The sequence below is a fragment of the Eurosta solidaginis genome, chromosome 1 (genome assembly GCF_040869045.1).
Source record: "Eurosta solidaginis isolate ZX-2024a chromosome 1, ASM4086904v1, whole genome shotgun sequence".
Lineage (NCBI taxonomy): Eukaryota > Metazoa > Arthropoda > Insecta > Diptera > Tephritidae > Eurosta > Eurosta solidaginis.
The window spans coordinates 89,532,083-89,544,851 of NC_090319.1; the positions used below are offsets into that span (position 1 = coordinate 89,532,083).

At 37.2% G+C, this 12,769-nt stretch overlaps 1 protein-coding gene across 1 annotated transcript in view; it reads right to left on the reverse strand.

Annotated features, from left to right (window-relative positions):
- LOC137236457 (rho GTPase-activating protein 39-like) overlaps nucleotides 1-12,769 on the reverse strand; it is a 334,523-nt gene that overhangs the window by 187,873 nt on the left and 133,881 nt on the right. The window lies entirely within an intron of this gene.

The window sequence follows — 12,769 nt, forward strand, 5'->3', positions numbered from 1 at the left end:
ATTAAAACATTTCATAACATATTTGAGAATTACCGGTGCATATGTGAATGTAGCTGAAGAATAAATAAGAGTTAAAAAAATAGAATATAAAAAAATTGTTTTAAAAAAACTTCAGAGTTTGACGGTGATCGAACTCGCGCCACACAATCGCAACCGCAACATCATAATCGATGGGCCACTACAACTGCTTGACAGCTTGTGCCAAATGTTGCATTTAACATTGCAGTGCACACGAATTATACCGTTTCTTTTTTCTTCAACTTAATTTAAGAACATTATTCTTAATTTAAGAACATTGTTCTCATTAATAGAAGATTTGTTCATATTTTAAGACCAGCCGTTCTCTTTTCAAGAATATGGTTGTCAGGTTAAGAACAAGGTTGTTGTTTGAGAACAGGTCCTTCGTTTTCAAGAACAAAAAAGTAAGAACATGAAAAGCTTGAATTGAGTCCGGTGGTGCTGGATTTTAGAACGGCGTTTTTCTCTGAGTGTACTATCGGCTCATGCGTCACCCCTATTGGGTTGAATGCCCATGAATTCCACCACCAGCACCACCACCAATATTACACCACCACAGCCATCGCCATCACCTGCCTGCTACCAGTGATATCAAACGATAACAACGATTGGTAGTAACAATGTCATCCGGCAATACCAGCCAGCAATTATAATAGGCCACAATAACAACTGGCCTTGGAACATTAACAACAACCGCCGTTAACAGCCGGCAAAAACAGCAGGCATAAACAACAGATGCAACAACAAAAGCAACAACAATAAGGCCATAAGCACTACCAGCCAGGGCAACAACGATTGGCATTAACAACGTCATCCGGCAATACCAGCCGGCAATAACAAAAGGCCACAATAACAACTGGTCTTAGAACATTAACAACAACCGGCGTTAAAATCCGGCAAAACAGCAGGTATAAACAACAGCTGCAACAAAAACAGCAACAATAAGGTCATAACAACAACCGGCAATAACAACCAGCAACGACAACGGCAATAATAGGTCTGTTTATCGAACCCAGGAAAAGTGTAGAGCAGCTGTCAAAAACAAATAGAGCAAGCTGACGTAAATGAGAGCAATCATCTCATGAAACACTTTTCTGGAAAAATTGTTTCGAAATAACCCATTATTGGCTAATTGCAATCCATCGATTGGACTAAAATACGTAAAAAATTACCGGCAACAACAATGGCCGGCACAACAACAACGACGGGCCGCAACGCAAACCCGGCTCTTACACCAGCGATAACATCATGAACAACAGACACCAATATTAACAACAAACTTTGGTGAGTCTGTTCCAATTAAACCAAAATTTGAGATTAAAAGGATTTGGAAACTTTTTTAATTAGTCCAAAGCTCCGTCTTGAGGATAATTTTTTTTTTTGACTCATTGCAATTGTCTTTCATTTGAATTATATACATATCTTATAGAAGAAAGACAAAAACCTCACGTTTCACATTTTTCTTTGTTATTTTCATTGACTATTAATGTAAACATAAGTCTACATACTGTTGTATATGTATACCCATACTATTTATAACAACACAACTTGTACATGCATAAGTGAACTAGGCAACCCTAGTTCAGTTATGCATTAGAAAACACATCTCTATGTACAATGACTAATCATTAAATAAAGCACGAGGTTGAAGACAACACGTATTTATAACATGGTGTCAGGTGTTCGAACCATTTAATTAATAATAACTAAATTAAACATGGCAAACGGAAAAGAAGAATTGGTGGCAAATTCACAAAAGCCAGCAATGACTTTTGCTTCAACCATTGGGCCAATAAATTTGCAAGTAATTTGGCAGTAGAGTGGAAAAATTGGTCTACTCAATTCAAACTTTTTTTACGTGCGTCAAATTTGAAGGACCAACCAAACGCGCCAAAAGTCGCTTTATTAATACACCATCTCGGGGCAGAGTCCCTACAGATATTCAACTCATTTAATGAAGATGTGGACACGGTCGAATACAGTGAGTTGATTAAAAACTTCGAGGGATATTTTGTGCCAAAAGCCAACATAGCGATGGAGCGCCACAAATTTTTCACACGTGGTCAACTTACAGGCGAATCCATAAATGAATATGTGGCTGTCTTAAACAATTTAAGTTCGACGTGCGAATTTGGCAGTCTCCGTGACGACCTTGTCCGGGACATTTTATATGTGGCCTGTCACACAAATTTTCAAAAATAAGGGAGAGGCTTCTGAGCGAAGGCGCCATACGCTTGCAGAAGGCACTCGACATAGCAAAATCCATTGAATTAGCCACAGCTCACAAAAACGTCATTGAAAACCCGGGAGAACAAGAAGTGAGCACCATTGCGGCATTGACGCGTTCAAACAGCAAGTGCAGAAAGCCCTCTAAGAAGGAGCAAACGACAGCAACGAAATGTACGAAGTGTGGACAGTGTCATCAAAACAAATGTCCAGCTGCAGGTGTCAAATGTCATGCTTGCGGTAAGCCCAACCACTTCGCCATGTATTGTCACAACAAACAACAACGGAAGAAATACATAAAAAATTTACAGAGATGAAAGCGAAAGTGAAAGTGAAGACGAGAGCGAGGAACTTTTTGTGGGCGTCATGAAAAAACTAAAACCACATCAGTTAGATAGGGAGTGGAACATCACCGTGCAAATTGGCAGCAGCAAGATTATTTGTCAGATAGATACAGGAGCACAAGCGAATGTTATGTCATTGAGTATGTATAATACATTGAAGCTAAACAATTTAAAAAAACATGTCAAAACCAAAATATTAACTTTTAGTGGCGAAAAATTGCCAACTGTAGGCAAGTGCAACATACGATTGTTTTTTAAACAGAAAGTATATTCACTTGAATTCTATATTATAAATATGAATTGCAATAATATTATAGGTCTACAAAGCGCCATTTTAATGGATTTAATGAAACAGGTCAATATGGTAAAGTGCCTAAACAAAAAGTTCGAAGAATATTCAAATGTGTTTGAGGGTCTAGGGTTACTTAAAGATGAATGTCATTTAAAAATCAATCCGGAGGTGGAACCAGTAACAGATCCTCCTAGGAAAATTCCATTTACACTGTATGAGCCTTTACAAAATGAACTAAATAGAATGGTGGATTTAAAAGTTATTACACCTGTTAAAGAACCAACCGAGCTCAATTGTGTTAGTTACAAAACCTAATGGCAATTTACGCTTATGTCTAGATCCACGAAATTTGAATAAAGCTATTTTGCGACCACGTTTTGCGCTTCCGAATATTGATGAATGTAAATCTAAATTAAGCGGGTATAAAGTTTTTAGTACACTGGATGCGAATTCAGGGTTTTGGATGATGAAATTGGATGAACACTCCTCCAAGCTATGTACATTTAATACACCATTCGGCAGGTATCGGTTTTTACGCTTACCCTTTGGTATCAATGCAGCGCCAGAAATATTTCATACCGAAATGGTAAAATTATTTTGTGACATTGAAGGGTTAATAATTTACATGGATGACTTTTTGATACATGCATCTAACATCGCGGAACATGACAGAATATTGAAGAAAGTACTGGAAAGGGCTCAAAACGTAGGTTTGAAGTTTAATAAAACAAAATCACATTTTTATAGACGCGAAATTAAGTTCATAGGGCATATTTTTAATGAGTAGGGAATTAAACCAGACCCAGAAAAAATTAAAGCCATAACAGAGTTACCAGCACCACGTTCAGTGCCTGAGTTACAGAGATTCCTGGGCATGATTAACATTTAGGGGCTTTTATAGAAAATATGTCAGTCAAAAATAAAAACTTACGCGAATTACTGAGAAAAGATATACAGTGGCATTGGAATGATGCTCATGAAAGGGAATTCATTAATCTAAAAAATGAAATTACAAGAGCACCGGTGCTGACGTATTTTGATACCCGCAAACAGCTGAGGTTGTCTGTAGACGCCTCTAAATTTGCAGTCGGTGCTGCTATTTTTCATGAGGAAAACCCGATTGCGTTCGCCTCAGCCTCTTTGACTAGCCCTCAGATTAATTATGCACAAATAGAAAAAGAACTTTTCGTAAACTTACGTTTACGGGTTGAAAGTTATTGTAGAGACCGACCATAAACCTTTAATATCGCTGTTTATAAAACCTCTATTTAAAATTCCACCACGACTACAACGCTTTATGATGCGTTTACAACGTTACAACTTACAAGTTGTGTATAAGCCTGGCAAATATTTATTTGTAGCCGATACACTCTCTAGAGCGCCATTGAGGGAAAAAAACAACCTTGATGTGGATAAAGAATTTGATTTACAGTGCAATTTGTTAATGTCTCACATAGGACTTTCAGAAGAGTTCATAAAAGAAATAAAGAATGCCACGCAAGTGGATGAAGTCTTGCAAAAAGTGAAAAAGTATGTTAAAGACGGATGGCCATCAAATAAAAAAATAGTTGACCAGGCAGCCATGCCTTACTTTAGTTACAAAGATGACCTTTCAATTGTAGATAATTTACTTTTAAAAAATAATCGCATTGTTATCCCCAAGGTACTTCGTAAAAAGGTTTTATTTAATATAGATGAGGGCCATATGGGCGTGCAGCGCTGTCAAAGTCTAGCTAAAGAATCAGTGTTTTGGCCTAACATAAATAATGACATCTTAAACGTAGTCTCTAGGTGGGAGCTTTGCATGAAATACAGAGTAGCAAATCGAAAACAAGAATTGATGAACCACGAGGTACCAGATATACCATGGTACAAATTAGGCTGTGATTTATTTGAGTTCAACAAAAGAACGTATGTACTGGTCGTAGACTATTATTCAAAGTATATTGAAATTGAACTCCTTAACTCGGGTTTCTCAAGCTTGGCTGTAGTAACTAAATTGAAATCTATTTTTGCCCGACATGGGGTACCGGGAATCCTTGTTTCGGATAACGGTCCGCCATTCAATTCTATTGATTTTTAACGTTAAGCTAATCGTTTATCAAAAAATTTCCACCCTTTCCGTTGAAACACTTCGAAATATTATCGATAAAGAAATTATCAAGATAAATTTTATCTCGTTTTTAACCGAAACGAAAAGCTTTCGTTAACGTTAAAAACGTTAACAAAAACGTGATACTTTATGTTTGAATTGTGCTGGCAATGCTATAGCAATGGTGAAGCCGTAAGGTGGTAACAGCGAGCGGACATACACACACAAACTCCATGTAATTTGTTTGTGTAATTCGTTGGTGGTAATGTCAAAAATACTCTGAGAAATGTTCGTACTGTCAAAATCCATGAGAAAAGTTGCAATCAGCTTGGCTAATGCTTTTACCTTTAATGACTCCGCCATCAATCAGCTTTGTCAGCATAGTTTGAAGTTAATAATCAACATAAACGATTTGATTTCGTTTTGATATGGCAGAAAACGAAGCGAAATCATTTCGTTAATTTGACATTCTTAACGTTAATAAACGAAACGAAATTACTTTGTTTCGTTTATTAACGTTAATTATCGTAACGAAATGATATCGGTTTGTTGGTTAAGCACGCCTGCCTAAAAGTATGCTGTGGATATTAGCTGAGGTTTGTTTTAATTTAAAATAATTCTCCAACGATGTGCACTTAACCAAAAGCAAAGAGAGTATATTAATAAGAGGGAGCATTGTAGAGTCGTTCATATCCACAAAGTGGGACGGCTGGGCCAGGAATACACCATACGTTTTGCCCCTGCTTCGTTTTCACCATCCGGATTAAAAAAGTCATGAGCCTGGGCATTCGTGCAATTTTAGTGATGTAAATTGCATGGCGCCAGCGCCAATGCGGTGCCAGCTCAATGGTAGCTCATTGACGCAATGACTCCAAGCGAATTTTTGACGCTACTTAGTAGTGAGCGCGTAGTACATTTCACTTGCGCTATTGTGTGAAACGACTTTTGTGTGTCAGGCACGAGTTTGGTGTTATTGGCGCTACTGGCAATGATGAAACTGAGCTGATGACGGTAGCGCTGGTAGTTCAGCATTTAAATCAGAGAAAGAATTGATGACCCGTGTAAATTATTATGGCTTTGGCTATTTAGCGCGCAATTGCCACATCTGCTAAAATTTTCCAAGATTTTGCATTGTTGATTTAACTTAAGCTGTTATGCCAATATTTTTCAGCCAGCTTATTTCAAATAGATCATTTTTCCAAAAACAAGCTTATTTCAAATCGGTCATTTTTCCAAAAACAAAATAAATCACAGCAAAGATTACAGAGTTAAACAGCCTTAAAAAATCAGCTATGTTGAGGCGGACAGCATAGCAAAAAGTATGGTGAATTCCTCGTACTGCCGTCCCACAATTTCCACAAAGCTTTAGAACTCTACAATGTACCATCTTATATTTAAAGAGTCTTTGGTAGTGGATAATTGACAGTCTATAGAAAAACAGTTCTTGTCGTCGCTGCTGGTGGTCAAATTTTTTGTGCAACTAAATTTAAAAAAATGTCGAAGCGTCAGCTAGATTTGACTGAATTTTTTTTTAAAAAAACCCAAAGCAAATGATGAGCAACCATCGTGTTCCAGGAAAATAGTTGGTAATAATAAAAATTAAAAATGCATTATTCATTCTTGCAGATTTTAGCTCATGTTGAAATTACAGAAGAGACCACTATGGTCGTAGAAAATGACAACTCGAAGGACAGCAGTCCACATGATATTTCAAATTTCATACAAAGAAAGCTTAGTAATGAGGAAAAGGTAGAGGCGTTGAATAAGGTTTGGATTCCAACTGAAAGGTTTGCTTTCCCTTCAACCGGGCCACGAAATATTAGGTTTCAGCATAAGTGGATAGCGGAATGGGTTTGGCTTTGCTACTCTCAAGCAGTAAATGGAGCATTTTGTAAGTTTTGTGTCCTTTTTAAAAATAAAAATGTGTGGGGGCAAAATAGCACAGAAAGAATGGGAAAGTTGGTGGAAGAGCCGTTCAATAATTGGAAAAAAGCTCGAGAGTATTTCGCACATCATAGTAAAACTAATTACCACAAAAATAGCGTAGAAAATGCTCATTTCATTATGAAAATAGTAAGCAAGCAACAAGAACCCGTTTGCCATCAGATTGACAAGATGGCCAAACAGAGTTTTAGAAAATCGGAACAAATTAAGGCCCATCATTGAAACAGTTTTCTTTTGTGGAAAACAAGGACTTGCACTAAGAGGACATCGGGACTGGGGGCGTATAGAGGACGCAAGTGCAATAAATGAGGGCAATTTTAGGGAGCTTTTGAAGTACAGACAGCAGTATGATACACATTTAAAGAGTGTGTTGTCGGAGAGCAGCAGTAATGCAATGTACACAAGTTGGAGGATTCAAAACGAAATTATCGACATATGTGAGAAATTGATTTTAAAAACCCTGTCTGAACAAGTTAACTCCGCCAACTATTTCTCCGTTCTTTCTGATGAGACAGCTGATATATCTGGTGTGGAACAAATGTCACTCTGTGTTAGATATTTTGATAACGAAAATAATGAAGCTTTTCTTAGGTTCATTCCACTGAAGGATTTGACAGGAGAGAGTATGTCAAAAATAATTTTAGAAGAGTTGGACAGAATTGGACTGGACCTAAATAAAATGCGCGGCCAAGGGTACGATGGTGCTGCATCAATGAGTGGCCAATTTAAGGGTGTACAATCTCACATTTCTAGGAAGTACCCTAAAGCTCTATATGTACATTGTGCAGCGCACTCGCTAAACTTGGCCGTTTCAAGTTCGTGTGGAAATGTGTATATAAGAAATTGTCTTGGTGTTGTAGGTAAATTGTATAATTTTTTCAATACACCTAAAAGGCAGAGTGTTTTACAGGAGTATCTGCAAAAATTAAAGATTTTTGACCAAAAAAATTGAAAAAAATGTGTCCTACTAGGTGGATTGAAAGATATAATTCAGTATTTGTTTTTACAGAATTTTTTGATGGGATATTGTTGGCTTTGCATCAAATATCCTGTTGGGATAATAAAAATGTTGCTGAAGATGATAATCTACTTAACTGCGCCATACAAAAAAGTGAGTTTGTAATTGCTGTGCAATGCGTTAATCAAGTGTTTAGCAAAGCCAATATCTTATGTAAATGTCTTCAAACTCGAAGTATTGACTTAAAACAAGCAGTTAACTTAGCCGATATAACTTTGAAAGATTTAAGCTTGATAAGAGAAAATGCCGAACAAGAGTTTAGAACTTTGTTTAATATTGCTCAGAAGCAAGCAGAAACGAATGGCTTCACTTTAACAAAACCAAGGGTTTCTAATACGGAGACATTAGGCGTCGAAACTTTTTACCGTATTTATCTCTACATCCCATTTTTAGATGCATTTATTTCTAGTCTTAATGATAGGTTTCTGAATAATAAAGACTTACTCATTGGATTCAAAGTTCTTTTTCCAGAAAAGGTGTTTACACTTGACGACGATGCTGTAGTTACTTTAAGAAAGTTGTATAATTTTTATTCCGATGACTTGGAGGGAGATTTCGAAGATGTTAAAGCAGAAATATACGTTTGGTATAAAACTATTTCAAGCTCGAAGCTCGAAGATAGGCCGAATACAGTTTTAGAAGCTATTGAACTTTGTGGAAAGGAAATTTTACCAAATGTATTTAATTTACTGAATATTCTAGTAACTCTTCCTATTACAACATGTGAAAATGAAAGATCATTTTCATCACTTCGAAGACTGAAAACGTATTTAAGAAGTACAATTTCCCAAGAGAGATTAAACGGGCTAGCACTTCTCTATATGTATAGAGAACTTACTCCTTCAGTGGAAAGAGTTATAGACAAACTTGCAGAAAAGTCAAGAAAAATTGACATACAACTGTAAGGACTTCTATAATTATATTAATTTATGTATATTATTATGTCTAATTTATGTTCATTACTGTGTATATTAATTTATGTGCATGAGCATTAATTACATTCTTAACGTTTAACATTTTCATAAAATTCTTTTATTAAAATGTTTGAATTCCTTTTTAGTTTTAGTTTAAATACAGAGAAAATGCAATGAACTGAGCTTTAAAAGGTGCCTTTGTTTAATGTGTGCATACGGAGGTCCACTCCCCAAACATAAGTTTAAGTAAAAATTGTCTGGGCGAATTTTGAGTATTTTTTTTTTTAATTTTCCGGTGGGATATTGAAACCCCCCCCCCCCCCCCCCCCCCCCCAAAATATTTTTCTGTGTGCGCCATTGACTACTAATATATATATATATATATATATATATATATATATACCTAACAGCCTTACTGAATATTTATTAATTGACTTACGTAACATCAGGCGTGACGGTCACCTACATGCGCCCATAACCATAAATTGTTGAGTCTGGTTATAAGTATATTAAGCTCCCATTCTTTGTATATCTACATTTTTTTTAAAGAGGTAATTCTATACTTACATCTATCCCTCGTTTAAAGTGGTTTGTAATAATGGGAATGCTGATGTTCCTACTCATTTAGAAGGCACATATGCATTCCAGGTAAGGGGCCATCGAGAATTAGGTGCGTCGATGGCCATGGATGAGGGTGGGTTATGCACCGGGCGTCGCAACAACACCCGCGGCGCCCCCTATGTATATTCGGCCTTTTATTTTCAGCCGTTTTAGTTTTCTTTTGTTTCAGCAAGTTAGTAACCGGTCATTGCCGGTTTTGTCATTTTGTTTCTTTTTTTTGCGTTAGTTTTTTTTTTTGAATTTTGAATTGAATTTAACGGTCTGTCCGTGACATCCGGTTCCGCCGGATGTTGTTTTAGTTTGAATTATAGCGTTTTGAATAAGTTCTGCGCTTTTTGACGGTTTTTTTAAAGGCATGATAAGACCTTTTTTCTGTTTATGGTGCAGGACAGCAAGGTTGGCAAGAACCCAGCCCAGCCGACATGACTAGCCACAGTGCACCACAATATCATGCCGGCTGCCTTCCTTGCTGCTCCACTGAAAATTCGTTTCCATAACAAAGTTGTTATCAAAAGACACGTTTCGACCTCCGATTTAAGAATCCGAAAACAAAAATTAAAAATTTAATTTCTGTCATATCATTTCTGTTGAAATTTTCATGTGGTTGTTGTATTTTGCCAGATTTTTTGTACACACTAATGCAGAAAAGCGTTGGACCCACCCAGGGTTATTTTTGCAAATCGCAGCCGAAGGCCGCCAACGCAGAAAGATGTTCTGTTCAAAAAAACTGTGGATCGGGCCTCATATTTCGGACGCTCTCGGGCCATTTTGTCGGTTTTTGTAAATATTTTTCGACAGAAATAGAATTTTTAATTTCCGCTTTCGAATCCTAAAAACGGAGATCGAAACGCGTCTTTTGATACCACCATTGATAAGAGTTAGATGGTGCACGGGCTCATAAAACGTTATCAAAAAAAGAACAAACAATTTAAAGCGGGTAGTTAAACCTTTTTTAATCAAACAATATTCAACAATTTTATACACATTTATAGAAAAAACAATGTTTAAACGAAGGATTACATTGAATAACTTTTTGACTTTATGGAGCGACATTCCGAAGTTGGAAGAGGTTGACCGCAGTGCGGATGCATCCAAAATAGGTGAAATTATGCGAACGTGAGTCCCATTGATACTAATCACAACTCCTGGGAATCCTGTTTTAGAGTAAAATACAATTTTTGCTGTTTGGGTTTTAATCCACTTCGCACAAATATGCTCCTCAATAATCACCCTTATTATGGTTGTCAATGTCAACCATCACTTCGTATCGTCGTCGACGTCACGTCGTATCGACATCGACGTCACGTCAATGCATAATTGGTATTTACTAAGACAATGTATTGATGTCGACGTGATATCGATAATTTTATAGAAAAACTATGATCCCCACACTTTTTACAATTGTTTGTTTACAATTTGTTTGGTGTAAAGTTGATATTTAATCTAAAATTTGTGATTTAAGATGTTTTTTGTTTCGGAAAGTGAAACTTCGAGTGATGACGAGTGCAAGGAGATGTTACTTCTCCAAAGAAAAGAGATGCGCTAAAAGTCAGACATTTTTAATTTACCAGATAGGAAGTAAGTACTATAATAGCTGATTTCCATTAGTGCCAATTCTCGATTCCGGGCAAAATATAGAGTTTATTCATGAACTTTGGTGGGCATATTAGTGAATGATTGCGTATCCCATTACTGTACCATTAACGATTCCTCTACATCCTTGAGCGTGGTGCACTAATGAAAATTTAATCGAATTGTCAGATGTTTCCTTGATTGTAATGAACTGGCTGCGTCACGTTTATTTTTAATTTATTTCAGATTTCTTGATTACTTTCGGTTAAGTAAGGCCGCGTTTAACTACATTCTGGAGCAAATAGAGCCGTCAATGAAAATAGGGAAACGTTCTACATTTATTTCAAATAAAATAAACTGAGTGTTGGTAATGATTTTAATTTAGCATTATCACAGCCCACAGTCTCTGCAATATTGACTGAAACGCTCGAAGTTTTGGAGCAGATAATATGCCCCCTGTTTATTAACTTGGAAATGTCCGAGGAGGAAAACATGGAAGCCAAAGGATATTTTTTTGAGAAAGCAGGGTTGCCTGGCGTTGTTGGGTGTGTGGATGGAACGCATATTAAAATTTCGGCGCCCAGTAAATTAGAACAAGGACTTTATTTCAACCGAAAAGGATTCTTCAGCCTCAATGCAATGATTGTATGTATACATTTTGCCATTGGATTATAGAAATACTTTTGACAAATTTTAATTTTAGATTTGTGATCATAAAATGAGAATCCGTTATTTCGATGCTCGATGTGCAGGCTCATCTCATGATTCGCTCGTGTGGAACATTAGTTCTGCCAAACGTGCTTTACGTGAACGTTACGATTTTGGTGTGCGCAACACTTGGCTATTAGGTAACGACAACCACTTCCTTTTATTTAAGTAAAAAAATAAAACAAGCTGTTTACAGGTGATGCAGGCTACCCCTTGGAACCTTATCTAATGACACCCTATAGGTCAGCTTCAGAAGGAAGCGCTGAAGCAGTATACACCACCAAACATGCCAAAACAAGAAACATTATAGAGAGAACCATTGGAGTTCTGAAAAACCGATTTCGTTGCTTACTTGGTGCTCATCAGCTACATTATAAGCCGGAGAAAGCAACACAAATCGCTAACGTTTGTGCTGCCTTGCATAATGTTTGCATTAAATAAGTTAAGTTATGATGCCTATTGCACATCTCTGCTAAGTCAACAATATGCCTAGCTTCTCTACGTAGCCTCAAACAACTAGTTAGCAACCAAGTCAAATGTCAAGGTCAATTGATGCAGAGCAAAACAAACCAACAAATGATCATCGCTTGCCTAACAACAATCCAACTCAAATGCCCATCGCTTGCCTAACAGAGCTTGCCCAACAACAGCGCAACTAATCGCACGAAAGCACTACGTGACGCTACCATAGTAACATCATGTGCAAGCCAACAGCATAACAACCCACTGCATACGATCACAGCATAGCAACATCATATGCACTGGCTTGGTATGCAACCCAACGGTAGAACAAGTAATCGCGCGTGATTCTATCATAGCAACGGCAGGTTTAATATCCAGCCCAGCAACGCACTGCACAATGTCACTGCTTGCGCTTGCTTACCATAGCAACGTGATGGTCGTAGGCAGGCATAAAGAGAAGCGATAAAACTGATCGCGCGACGTCGCTGCTTACACTTACCTAGCAACTTGCACTTATCATAGCATCACATGCGCTAGCAACAAGAACCGAATGTGCGA